The sequence below is a fragment of the Pipra filicauda genome, unplaced genomic scaffold, assembly GCF_003945595.2.
Source record: "Pipra filicauda isolate LSUMZ 115617 unplaced genomic scaffold, ASM394559v2 scaffold255_size1097351_pilon, whole genome shotgun sequence".
NCBI classification, from domain to species: Eukaryota; Metazoa; Chordata; class Aves; order Passeriformes; family Pipridae; genus Pipra; species Pipra filicauda.
Window position 1 is genome coordinate 747,706 of NW_024104371.1, and position 15,302 is coordinate 763,007.

A 15,302-nucleotide genomic window follows, 5' to 3' on the forward strand; every position below is an offset into this window, starting at 1 on the left:
CAGTAAATATCCTTTTACCCGAATGGGAGGATACAGGAAGTACACACCATGTGGTACCCTGTGCTTTTACTTACAGGAGAGCACATGTGGAGGTGGGATGAAAGACCTATCTTGTTCCTAGAGGCATGGGGACATGAATAGCAAAGAAAAACAATTGCAAATAGGGGTTCTTCCAGGAAAGTTGCTGCTGCTGTCTCAAGTATCGGTTTCTCAGACAGATGGGAAGGGTTGATTTTGATCATGATCTTATGGAAAAAAAATTCTAATCTGTTTCTACAAGAAATAAATGGAGAATACTATGACCACTACTAGAGAGGCCCTACCTTCAATGAGGTGGAGGAGAGGGACAACCAGGACTGTCATGGTTTAGACCTAGCTGGTGCCTAAGTACTATACAGCTGCTCACTCACTCCTCCCCTTTTCCCCTGATAGGATGGGGAAGGAGAATCGGAAAAAAAGGTAAAACTCATGAGTTGGGATAAGGATACTTTAATAATTGAAATAAAGTAAGATAACAACAACAGCAACAATACTAATAGGAGACAGAGAGGAATAAATCCCAAGAAAACCAGGTGATGCACAATACAATTGCTCACTGCCTACTGACCAATACCCAGCCTGTTCCCAAGCATCAAATGGCAGTCCCCAGCCAAGTGCCTTACAGTTTACACACTGAGCATTACATTCTATGGTATGGAATATCCCTTTGGCTAGTTTGGATCAGATGTCCTGGTTATGTTCACTCCTAGCTTCTTGGGCACCTACTCACTGGTAGAGCATGGGAACCTAAAAAGTCCATGAACTTGGGTAAGTACGACTTAGCAACAATCAAAGCATCTGTGTGTTTTCAACATTGTTCCTATACTGAATCCAAAACACAGACTGTACCAGCTACAAAGAAGATTATTAACTCTATCCAAGCTGAAACAAAACCAGAAGAAAACAGCATAAATTTATATTTTCATTTACTAACAGGAAAGTCCAAATAGTGGGGATTACAGTATCAGTGCTGGAGAACAAATAAAAAGGTCTAAGAATTTTAGTAATCTATAGACACAGGATTAAAAGGAACAAACAGTAAAGCCAGAGTAAGTATTAAGTTATGAGCATTTATGACTTTGACAGCTTTTTTGTCAACGTTAGTAAATTACTTTATCCTTTGGCATGTAATCCACCCGTGATTACCTTTGGCACTACAACCTGTGAGATATTGGAACCTGATAATATAAAGCCACAATCAATGTAACTAAACAAAAATAAAGCGCAGAACAATTGATATGACTCAACAGAAACATACACCTCCTGATTATGTAGCAGCTGATTAGTTATATAAAAGAGAATCTGATTCAAAGCCCAATAGATTTCTTTGAAATACATTATTCATTTTTAATTGCTTCAAATGGTTTCAAGTGGCTTGATTTTCTGTGGTGTTTTTCACCTTTCCTCCAGGTTTGAGTGCATTTAATTGTGGCTAGTGAAAATTCAAATACTTGAATGGATTTGTTTAGTTAAGTCTAAATAAGACATAGCAGTCTGATTCATAATGCAATAAAATTTATGCTAAGACTCTTTTTTTTCTAGACTTGTTCAAAGCCTTGTTCATTTGAATATTTTATTTACTCTCCAATAATTGTGTAGGTTAGCAAGATTTTCACTGGTATCATACTCTATTAGATTACCAAACTTAACATAGTTTGCATCTTATTATCAACACAGTTTACACATTATCAAAATTTTTATTCCTGCCCTACTGCCCCCCAAGGATCTAATCTGATAAATTTAAGCATCTATATTAGATGTTACATTAAAACAAACAGGTGTGTTTTTTTTTTCCTTTTCTAGAGACATTTAAAGGTACTTTTTTTCTCTAATCTCTGTGGTGAATTAGTTTTATGAACACTATGTTTCTAAAACTCTAGCATTAGACAGAAGTTGGATGCTTTAATTAATTGTTCTGTGTCTCATAAATTACAATTGCTTATTGATTTGGCAAAACAGAGAAAGAAATTCAAATTTTACATTGATAGAACCTACATTTCATGTCTGTAAATATAAGTCATGTGAAAATAGGGATAGTAGCATGAACAATAACAATAGATAAGCTAATAAAAAGTACTGTAAATGTTAAAAAAAGAGAAGAAAAAAAAAAACCAAAGCTTCGGCCTTATTGCAATAGAGAGAAATTATACCAGTTATATTGCAGATATAAATAGTCAAACCATTAGTCTTCATATATTGATTCTTAAAAAAAAAGCAATCACTGTAATTACAAGTCACAAATTTCACTGAAACTGCACTGTTTTGACGTTTAATGTGAAATGTTTTAATATGTGAATAAAGTGAACTTTAAAAGAACTTAAACCAGTTAGTTGTCCTATTGTTCACAAAATCATTGGAATAGTACGAATCTCTCTGTTGATTCTTGATTTTCTATTGTAGTAATGAAATGTTGATATTTTTGAACAGTTAGTAATATCTGGTGCCTCACTAAAGTCTGATTGCCTGTGATTATTTATAGTTTAAGCTATAAATAAACTATACATATTACTGAGTACAGAAACAGTCACAAAAACTCCAACATTTTCACAGACAGAAGGCTTATTATTTAAATTTTATCCAGTCATATACCTTTCATTTTGACTGAATTAAAATTTAAGTCTGGTAAATGAATGAAGTTTGAAATTTAATTATATAAAACTAAGTTTTCTCTCTATCGCTATCTGTAGCTCTATCTATAAGAATATCTATATCCATGTTGATATCTATGTCAATATTCATACTGATATCTATAGCTATAACTATCTAGTCTTCTGAGATAATCTGGTGCTTATTCAAACATGATTGAGAACACCAGTTCTTGGGGTTTTTCCTGCATGTATTTTGAAAATGCTTAATAGCTAATTGTTTGCAGTCTTAAGGTATTTTTGGTTTTTGATGAATTTGAATTTGAAACTGTTAGAAGCAACAAAGAGTAGTTGGGTTGTGCTGCCCACAGAACTAAAAATTTCAGTGTGAAGCTCTCAAAGAGGAATTTCCAAAGTCAGCTTGTGTTTCTAAGTTCATACAGTGCATTTTCTGAACGAATGGAAAGACAAGACAAGGTTGTCAAGGATTGGAGGTGTTGGAGTCACCATCCCTGGAGATGTTCAAGGAATGACTGGACATGGCACTTAGTGCTATGGTCTATTTGAAAAGGTACAGGTTGGTTAAAGTTGGACACAATGACATTGGAGGTCTTTTCCAACCTAAATGATTCTGTGCATTCTGTGAATAGATGTAAACTTTGGGATCTGCAACAATTAGTGTACTTACCAGAGCTTCATTTCCTGCATGGCTTTTAGCATCTGTCTCAGGACTACAATCCAGTCTCCTTTCTGAATCTATGATTCTGAATTTTGTAGTAAGTTGTATGCTTCATAGTTATAACTCTCTTAGATGTGGGATGAAGTTTCAGAAAAAAACATTTCCTTTTGAACCTGTTGGAGCCAAGACAGAGCACAGTAAAACACTCAGGAGTTGTGGATACTGGGAAGAAAGAAGGCCTTAATGTTGTAAGAGGCCCAATGAGTAGCTTTAGTTCTGATTCTTGCTTCTTTGCATTGTCTCTCATTTTATTAATTGGTTACCTAAACACCTTATGAACTCAGGAAGCTATTCCCAGATGAATGACCTAGGATGGGATTAAAAGTGTACACAACACATAGCACTTTACTTCCATAGCTCACTTTACTTTCATAGCTCAGCTATTATCCAGGTGCTTCCACAAAAAACGTGACAATGACAATCACGATGAATGCTAAGCATGCTAACAATTTTATCCTCATTCAAATTACTGGGATAGAGGCTTTTTATAAGTTTAAAAACTAAGTAAATGGATTCCATTAGTGACAGAATTTTAGGAGTTCACTCTATTTTCTCTAAAAACTCTTTTCAAAGTAATAGTCCAGTCTCCATACATAAACATATTGCAAGCCACTAACAAACAACATCCCAAGATAAAATGAAATCACTTTTGCATTTTCTGTGATGCAGCTAATACAGAGTACAGACAAGTGTCCCACTTTTCTCTTTGAGATGTCCTAAAATGTGATCTCACCATTATAAAGATTCTAATACGTGATTTACCTGTTAAAAAGCAAATTTATGTTCCAACTTTCTTCTACAATAATTTATAAGTCTGCAATCCTTGAGTCCTTTGATGCTTAAAATCAATCAACCATGAATGTGTTTGAGTGCATGCATAATTTCAAACACATATATAATTAGAATATATATATATATATCTCCACTACAATGGTTTTCTGTGCCCGCTTACCCCATAAAATGCATATAACTTCTCCTGAATCCTGTTGAGAGGTAAACAGCAACTTTCTTCATAAGTCATGCTTAAGTCAAGCTTAGTTTAAATTAGACAGCATCATTATTTTATAAGCATTATATAACATTTGCTGTAATTAATAGATCTAATAGGTGTGAATCAAAAAGATAATGCACCTTTCAACAAGAAAGAAGACCATTGTTTTTAATTCATGTTTTATAGGCCAGAAACAGGAATCTGGCCTTGAGAAAGAGAAATAAGTTCATTTTAAAACAAAAGAAACGGAAAATCAGAACGAGGGTAAAAATAGCCTAACATCTAAGTGGTCCCCTGATCGATTGTGGAAACCTGAGGCTGTATGTTAATCAGCTCCCTTAGTTGGCTGCTACTTCTAAATTTGGGAGTAAAGTAATGAAATAATTTTTTCCATTGAGACAGAGGTATATTAAGTTGCATTTTTTAGCTTCTACTTTGCAGTTCTATCCCTATTCTGTGCACACACACTTATCTCATACTTTTTATGTGAAACAGGATAAATCTGATAAATCTCATAGTTATCAGCTTTATTCATATTACACTTGATGTTCCTATCCACAAAGCAGAATGACCCCTTCTGTAATTCTGTAATTTCAAAAATTAATTAATTCCTGACTAATAAAATAACAACTTGCAGCACTGAAAACTCTTAGCAACAAGGTCCAATAGACAGATCTGTGGTGGCTTACCCAACGCAGCAAGGAATATTTAGACTCAGTAACGCCACTTATGTTAGAAAAGCTCATGTTAAGTAGTTTCCTTGGCCTTAGACATCAGTGTAGTCATATCCTAGAATCTTTAATTCTCTTTTTTCCATAATATGTGAATGTATTTTACAGTAGAAAAAATATTTGTGGAGTATTTGATTTTGTTATAGTAGATAAAACCAGATAGCATGATTTCTATGACAGGGACATTTAATGACAAACTGTTTTTTGGAAGCAGCTATTTTCTACCTGGTTTTGGTGCAGAGAGATAGCTACCTCAGAATGCAAGTAAACCCATCTGCCTTAAAAGTTTATTTTAGGAAGAATTGGTAGACCTTGGAAATAATCTGATGCATTTTGGAAAAAAGCATATGTTTCAGAGAGCCAAAATAAGATGAGACTAAATAATTTTGTTTGCTAGGTACAATAAATTAAAAATTCATCAAAATGAATTAAAAAGCCCCAAACAACTAAAAAACAACCTTAACCCAACAAACAAAAAGAAGAGCTATATGCTATTCCAAAGTTCCTGGAAGCAATTTATCAGCAGTTTTATCTATTTCCAGTTCACCATACTCCACTACAAATTCCCAAAGAGACAACCTTCCTTCTCCCTAATATTCATACATTTTACTTGGATATTGTGAATGTTAAATGTGATTGAGAATATATCCCAGGGTGTGACAAAGCCCAATATTTAATATCAAAACTAATTTAGAACGTTGAATTGATTTTCTATGAAGACTGGAGTTCTTGGAGTTTGATATTAAATTCTGTCTCTATCTAGTTAGATAATTATTTACTCAATGAAGTTTGGTAATCAAAGTTTAAGTCAATATAATTATGTGGAGATTGAAACAGAATACAGTTATTTTAAAACTTTGAAATTATTCAATACTCTTAATTTGAGACAAACGGCAAAACCCCACAAGCAAACAAAGAAATTACTTGGAATTGGAATTGAATCTGCTACTATTCAACATCATAATGATGGTCTGAAGTTACAGTTTGATTGTTTAACTGCATCTGCTACTGGCAAAATGTGAAAGTGCACAATTAGTAAAGCGAGCACATGTTGAATTCCACTTGGTGAAACTTGCCATTGCACATTGCTTCTGAAATCAAGGTACTTTTATCTTTCTGACTTGTCTTTTTGTTGGACTGATTGTTGGTTTTGTTTTGTTTGTTTGTTTATTATTTTTAAATCTAAATACAGACCATCCTAAAACAAATATTTCCAATGAATTTTCCTAGAAGTATACTTTCTTCTTTATTTCAGTCCTTTTTAAATATTATGTTTTGCATAAGCAAACACTACCACTCAGTACTGATTATAAAGTATTTTACCCTGCTTTATCCCAAACCTCATTCAGACAATTCTTTGTAATTAATTTCATTCAAGTTTGACCCAAAAGCTTTATCTGGCTACCTATTGATTTTGTTTTGTATATCGACTTTTTGATACTACATTCCTAAAGAGAAAATAAGGAAGTTTTTTTTTTCTGTTTTTTTTTCTTCTTCTTAGTTTCCACTGAATTTATATAATTACTTATACAAGTATCTTAAACAATATTAAAAAAATGCAGAAGTCTGTTGTGCAGCAAAAGCAACCATGGTGAACTACATAATACCTCATACCTTCAAGAATATGTATTGAAGTACAATGAGAGAAGAAGAAATGGCACCTTTGCAATTTAAAGATATTTAAAATTTTAAATGAACAGATTTTCATGTAGTAAGAGTACTCAGAAATAATGACAAGTCCTCTTGTTCCCCTTTCCTCAGACATACAAACTCATGTGAGTGTCAGACCTATATTGTTTAGCTAGTTTTGGCTGGTTAATGTCAATATCATTGTCAAAAAAAGACCAGAAGTTTCTTCTTTCCCCAAACTTCCATAATTAGGACTAAATACTGAGTGTTATCTAATCTTGTTAACTATTATAGCCTCTTACAGATGTCAGTATTACATTCTGAAATACATTTTATATTCACTGTGAAAAGATTTGCTAGTGTCCTCTCTGTCTGTTTTAGCCTAGAGAAGTTGCCAGAATGCTATTTTTTCATAGAAACTTATTGTATTGGTTTTTGTTGTGTATCAATAGATTTTGCAATGTATCATAAGAATTGTCCTAATAGCATTTCTACTGATCTTAGACCACTTCCTTTTCTTTCACCTGAATCATCACAATTGCAAGAAGACAGCACTGACATTTTTAATACCTTTTTTTTTCTTTTCTGGGGAGAAGTGAGTGCATCTGGGAGTTGACTTTTTACTTTCTTTGAAAATCTGCAATCTATAATTTTATGGGCAGGGGATAGAACTAGAATAAAAATAACTCCCCTTTTCAACTCCCATTAAGAACAGAAAATGGGAAATTTAATCATCTTGAACAGAGTGCTAAAACAAGATGTGGTTTGATTGAGACTCCCTAGAATCTCCTTTTTATGATATATATTAGAATTAAATTCACCTTAATTTTACAAGAGGGACATTATTTGACAAAGAGGCATGAAGCATACTGAAATTATCTCTCTTTTGGGTCTCATCATTTTGATCACTTTTATGATGTAAACAGAAGGCTCATCTAAAAATTCTCAATACTGTTAAAATTCTAAAAAGAAAGAAATCCAAACTCCAGAGCCTCACAAACTTTTAACAACCTTTTTCGTAGTTACTAGTGGTTTAAAACAAAAATATACAGATCTAAAATATTTTCCTCAAAACAAGCCAAACTCCAAATATTCCCAAATTATTTAATTAATAAGTCAGTTTCAACAATAAAACTTACTTTATGAAACATGTACTTATGTTGAAAATATAGCTTGATACCAAAATGCAATTGACATCTCATACATTCAAGATATAACTGATCTTCAAAATAATAGTCCTCAGTATGGATAATTATATTTATAGTATACTACACATTCTGATTTTTTTTTTTTTTAATTCTTGTTGGATCGGTCTCTGCTTGGATTAACATTATTATAGCTGTATACCTCTTTGAAATATGTGATCATATAACTTACACAGAACTATAATACATTTTTATTTTAGAGAAAGTTAAAAAAAGGAGTATGTGCTTTGGGAAGGAGTGTGGAGGATGCAGTTGTGAACAATCAATATTTATTTTCTCATGTTTTTTGCCTTTTTTTGTAAATTGATCCTGTTGCACAAAATTTCATAACCCGCCTTTATACTGTTAAAATGTTTAATGTCAACATTATTAAGGTGTTAAAGATAATAGAATTCCAAACTGCCTTTTTCTTTCAGTGAGTGGAACCCTGTATTGTTTAATTTTCAGTATTTACCATTTCTATCTATGAACACTTAGATTAATCCATTGCCTTAAAAACAGGCAGAAATGCTTTCTAAGGACTAAATACACCAAAGTTCAACCTCATTATGTACAAGCAGCATTCAGTGCTTGAACATACACCTGTACAATAGCAAGTGATGACCCCAGAGTTTTGCAACACTGAGACGTTCATGATCATTTAATATCCATGGCTTACTATTTATGAGTCAAGTGCTGCTGGTCTCCTGGGATTCAGTTTAAGTGGATTGCCAGCTACCACAGTAGATGCTGCAAACCGATTATGAGTGTAAAATCATTAGTATAGTTATTTTGGAGTTCTTACCATCATGAGACAGAGGAGTTTTGTTTGTTTGTTTGTTTGTTTTGCTCTGCTTTATTTAGCAGGGTTTTTTTACATTGGTTTTGTTTAGCTGTTTTTTTTCAAAACCAAAAATATTTTTATGCTAGTTCTGATCACTGAAGATCCATCTCATTTTTCTTCAGGAGACACCAAGAAGAATGAGGAAAAGTTTTTTTTGTTGCTGTTGTTTGTTGGATTTAATTCTTAAAATGCACTATGAGCAGCAGAAAAAAACTCTGGATTTAATTATTTCAAATTAATGTAGTAATCATATACCTAAAATGCCTATATCCTCCAGTATTATTAATAATAGATTATAAAAAACCAACAGTAACAAAGAAGCATAAAGACAAATAATTTTTATAAAATTTCAAGCAGGAAGATTTGTTTAGAAATTCTTCCCACTGCCATGCCATAGGACTTTCAAGACAATAGGTTTTCCAAACAAAGCACGTATCTTTTCTTTTGTGCCTTGAAGTTTACCTACTTCAGAGGTAGAAAAATTTTTAACAGCTGTTACTTCATTTTGGGCAGATGACATGGATATCCCTTCTGATCAAAACTGTCCAAGTGTTATCTCAGACCTAGGGTGAGGTTAAAAAAATTGGGGCAGAAGAATGTGTCACTGATAATGGACATGAAGAATGCAGAATTTGCAGGCCACAAGGAAAGCCAGCTCAGCAACTGTGTTGAAATCAGCTCTGACTGGGCAAAAGGTAATTCCATCAGGGAGAGATCACAACCACTGACTCATGGCCTACCAACTCAGGAAATCCACCAACTCAATGGAAAACACAGACTGTGCATGTGGATTAATTAGCATGAGAAGTGAGGGAATCATTTAACCAATAGAATAAGAGAACTGTGTAGCCAATGAGCATTAATTCTTTTGTTTGCTAAGATGTATATATAGTGAAAAGTTTTGAACAGTCTTGGGATCCCCACCCCTGAGAAGCCCAGGGTGAAGAAGGACCGAGAGGACACTGCTGGATCCATAGGTGGTGACTATGTACTACCTGATCTCTCTCTCTCTCTTTCTACTTTATCTTTCTTCTTATCTCTCTATCTCACATTCATTGTTAAATAAAATATGTACTGTTGACTTCTGCATATGGTCTCATTTGCACCTTAATTCGGGCAGAGGGATCTCTTATTAATTGGATCTTAACACCTTCTCTTCTCCAGGTTGAATAGTCCCAGCTTTCTCAGCCTATCCTTGTATGTCCTATGCTCCATAACCTTAGTTATCTTGTTGCCTGTCATTGACTTGCTCCAGTAGGCCAATGACTTGACTCCGTCTTGTACGGAGGAGACCAGAGCTGCACCCAGTGCTCCAGAAATATCTCACCACTGCTAAGCAGAGATGATAACCTCCCAGGAGGTGGTTTGCCTTCTTTCAAAGCATATCAGTGGCTCACAGTGTACCAGGACTCAACTAGTGTACCAGGAATTCCAAGGCCTTTTCTGACAAGATCTTCTCCAGACAGTTAGCCCCTAGTTTGCACTGGAGCGTGTTTTTTACAGATTAAGCACTTTGCACCTTCATGTAATCAGTCTAGACAAACCAATCCAGATGCATAAAGTGACGAACCACATTCACAGATGTCTCCAAGCAGTCTGGAAAAGATGTATATGTTTGATGAGTTAGTTTCAGTAATATTATTTAACTAAATAGCACTTTAAAATCACCTTTTACATCTGAACATTTTAAATATTTTATTACTATGAATATTTCAATAAAGGTAAATCAATAACTAAAAATAACCCAATTTGAAATTTGACTATTTTTTTTAAAGACTAGAATAAATTTTAAAATAGTATTTTTGGAGACTACCTTGACTTTTTACAGTTAAACATTCTGCCAACCTCCAATCAAACTTCGTTTCAAAACAATCTTAGAAAAGTTCTGCTTATTCTCAAGACAGTCATCTCCGAATGTAACCCCTTTAAAAGAAATCATTTTTTCAGAATTCAGCTGTTCATAGTCAATGCAGAACCGGCTACTTCCTTTAACTGTTTTGGACTAATAAAATAAAAGTCATTTTCACTCTGAAGGTTCTCTACTACTGGTACTGTTGCAGAAGGTGTTCAGAAAAGAATAAGTTCAGTGTGGGATTCATCCAAATAAACACAGATATACAGATTTAAATTACTTATTTCAGGGTCCCTTTATAGCCATTACATAGAAATAAGAATATAAGGACATGATTTCTGTGACTTTTAGATGTGTTTGGGATCATATGCAAGAAATACTTCTTTTTCTCTGGCGTTTATAAAGGGAGCTGAGAGTGACTAGTTCATATGAAGATGTTCATATGGTAGACATCTATTCCTACATTAGCAGAATCCCATGAAGAACTCCTATTGTGAAAACAGTTCTGTTGTTAAATATCTGATGGTTATTGATCATTTACTGAAACACCAGCTTTGTAAATGAGTATACAGCTGAAATTATATATATTAGAAAATAGAAGATTTAGAGAAAGATAACTGGAGTGAACCAATATTTAAAACTGAAGATTTCTTCTAAACGGAATGTTATATTACAGTTGAAACCATATGGCTGTCTTAATACAACCCAACAGAATTTTGAATAAATTTAACTTTTTTTTCCCCCATGGGAAGTCCATGGAAGACTGTGTTAATATTGATAGTGAAACACATTTAAATCTTTTCATTAATATATTATATTCCTGCTTAAAAAAGTAATATGATGTCCAAGTTGCTTTTTTTCTTCTTTCCTTCATGTTTTCATCTACTCCTTTCAATCACTTTTTGCCAGCTTGGATACTTCTGAGAAAGGAGAGAATGAGAAAAATGTATTACCACAACCAAAAGTTCAAAGAATGGCATTACTCTTGCTATAATAGAGAAATAGAATAAATATAGAATTTCAGAGGAAAGATCAGTAAAAAAAAAAAAAAAAAGTAATGAGTTTAATTAAATTGTGAAAAATTAATACAGATTGCAGGGCAAATGGCTTTATATTGATTCACTTGCTTTTTTAATCTCATTATTCTTTTATTCTTGACCTCATTGAAGTCAATGAGAGGCTTCTTAAATCAAAAGAGAAGAAAATGTGTTATTTTCTGTCCTTTCTTTCACTGCACCTCACTGATCTTGTTTTGATGGCTCATTCCAATCCTTCTGAGGCAGCTTTTTACAATATCTGTTTTGTTTTCTTTGGGGATAAGCAGTATGTAAGAAAAGAGGAGGAAGAAGAATTTTCAAACCAAGCTGTATTCTGTCATATGAATTAATGAACTCTGGGTTATACAATAGGAGAATACAAATAATTCCTTTTAAATACAAGGCATGTAATACAACTCTAGTACTACAAATCTTTCTTAGATGCACATTTTATCAAAACACTTTTTCGAGAAGAAAATTAATGAAAGAATAGGATATTGATTTATGTATTACTTAGTTTATAACCATTTAGTTACCTGTCTGCATAATTTTCTTGCAGAAATAACAAAAGTAATTGAATTCCTATTGGTTTTAATTGTTTGAAAAGATATTGCTACTTCACTCATAGTAAGAGAGAAACAAGAATAGATGGTTTAAATAACCTAGGTGTTAAAAATCCTTGAAAGTTTGTGTTAACTAGGGAAACTTAAATAAAACTATAAATAAATAAGAAAAAGCAGCCAGTGGTCTGTACTGCTACATCAGTTTTGCCTTTCATTGTATTTTTGTTTCAAATGTATATGCACTGCTCTATATTGTTAATAGCAACATTTTGTTTTATTGTATTACCTTTCTCCATGTAAAATGTCATTTCCTTCAAAGTTCAGAGTTTCTCTTTACCAAATTAATAAAATCCTAGTAGCAGTGATCCATGACTTTTAGGTCAGAGGATGATTGATGACTGCCTGCAGGTGTAATAATGTCATTGCCTGAAATAAAAATATAATTCATCTAGTGTGAAATACAGATTGACTTTTAAAATCTCTGAAGTGTCACATGGATGTTATAGCTACTGTAAATGCTAACTGCTAATTATTATTCATTTTTTTCACAGTTAATATTTGAAGCAATTTATTACATTCCTTAATGCTTTTGTTATATACTACTTGATCCATCACTTGACTTCAGGTCCCACCAAGAATATCCTAATTTGTAAGTTTACTTCTGACATCATCAGCTTTCAAAAAACAATTTAGGGAGTTACTGTTTACTGTCAGTCCACCAATAAATCCTCGTTCGCAAAGCCTAGCCATGAATGACCAATAAATACCCCAGACTAGCAGAGGCAAATATCATATAACTAGTAATGTTACAGTCAAATAAACATTAAGGTGGTTTATGTCAGCACCATCTTCCTTGTCTTTTATGCAAATAAGTTGCACAGTGTCTATGTCTAGACAGAATTTACTTAATGTCTGATCATAGCTTCACACAGATTCTACTTATGCAATATTTCTAAAAAAAAACCCAAACCAGAAAATTTCAGTCTGATTATATATATACACAAATAGATATATATGGTACTTGGAAAGTAAACACAAGAAAGACAGAAATACTTTCACAGAAGTTGAGTAATAATTTTTGGGGTGGCAGAAATATGTTAATTCATTTTAAAGAAATAATTTTGATTTTTGCATCCATAATTCTGTATGAATTTTATAAAATGCAATAGAATTCTGAAAGGAAAATCCACATGCAAGTAGTAAAGGAAGACAGTTTTACTACAGAAGAGCACTGCAATATATTCAATTCATGGACAATGTTGCAATGTTGCTATCAAACTCAGTAGCAGAGAGACCTGATCTCATTTCCTTGCTTCATTGTATTTCTATAACTTTTTAAGATGAAGAAGAAATTTACACCAGCAACAATATGTACTTACAACCTGTCTGTAATTTGATAATGTTACAAACCCAACAAATAAATAAATAAATAAATAAATAAATAAATAAATAAATAAATAAATAAATAAATAAATTGTAAGAAGAGAAACTTCCTAGCTACAAAATGGGCTAATAATTTGTGAAATAAAATTTCCATGCTACCTAGTAAAGACACTGTGAGATACTTCCTCTATGAAGAAATGCTCAATGTAAGTAGGAAAAAAATACAGCAAAATATAATATGCATACATCCATTTCTAGGTCAATTATTAAGTATTATGGTTAGCTTTGTTCTCATTATTACTGAAAAGATAATGTGAAAACAGAAAACATTTTCAAGAATATGAACACTTGTAAGTTAGTTTTTGAAATAATTTTAGATACTGAAAAGTAAGAAAGAATAATTCTAAGCAGTAGGGAAAGCTAGTCATCTGACACCTTAATTTAATATCCCCAGCATTATTGTGTACATACAAGGTGAATAGCTAAGCTCTAATTAGTGGAGACTTGAGACTTTGGCCATTTGCATAAGGACTGGTGAGTGGTACGATTTGAAGAAGTATCTTTCATCACAGAGAACTGCTTTCTGTGATATCCTCAAGGCACAGGCTAAGGCGGCACCTGAGGAGATGTAAACTCTTTTTATCATCTTTTACTACTTATGTGAGCTTTATTCCTTCCAGCTTGTTATTTAGTTACATATGTATTCATGTCATAAATATATTCTCCCAAAAAGTGTCACTTGAAGCTGTTTTATCCATCCATTTTCTACTGGTTTTACCATTTTATTTACAATAATATATGTTTGTTGACAGCTGTAGTGGGATTCATCCCAAATAATACTAAATGTTACTTACCAACAACATTAATTAGTAATTAGACACGGGAAACCAACTCAGACTACCCAGTTGATTTAAACCTTGAGTACATCTCCTAGCTCCATCTAAATAATCTACTTGGTATGATGGAGAAAACAAACCAAAAAAAAAGTAATAGATGAACTTTGTTTCACAGATGTGTCTGACTTTTCACATTAGGAACATATTTGGGACAGGAGGTCACGTGGTGGTAGAAACCGTGGGGACAACTGGGTTGGACACAGATATTAAGAAAGTCCAAAAGTTTGGCTTGCAGCTTTGTGATTAGCAAGGCTGTTGTCAGTTTATGCCAACAGTCTAGTTTGGAAAGCAATAAATTATTATAACAATGGCCTCTGAAGAAAGCAGGGGGACACATTCTGGACATCTGATGCTGTGTAGAAGGCTGAGTTCAAGGCAGAGTCATTACATGAACATCCAGGACCTGACAAGTTTTCTGATTAGAGAGTGTGTCATTCCCCTGCATCCATGACATTGGTCAGAGATAAATTAGAAGTGCTGGGTCTTCGAGGTGTTTGAGTTGGGGGTGGGGGAAATAGAAATTCTAGAAGTGAAATTGTTACCCATGCACTGACCTCATCCTGCTGAGTAAAGAAATTTTAGATTGCATGTCAGTGAGTCATGCAGTTGTGACTTTGTGTCTACCTCACTCTCAGGTGCCTCCGTAGTCACTCCTATGACAGACGTCTAAGAATGAGCTTAGATGTAAGATTCATTTATAGTCTACAGAGAAAAAGAAGCCAAACTGATATTTTTTTAGTGTACACTTCATTCCAGAATTGTCCTCTGAGTGTTCCTGTTCTTTCCAGTCTTGATTTAAAGTGAACATAAGTAATTAGCTCAAGGCAAA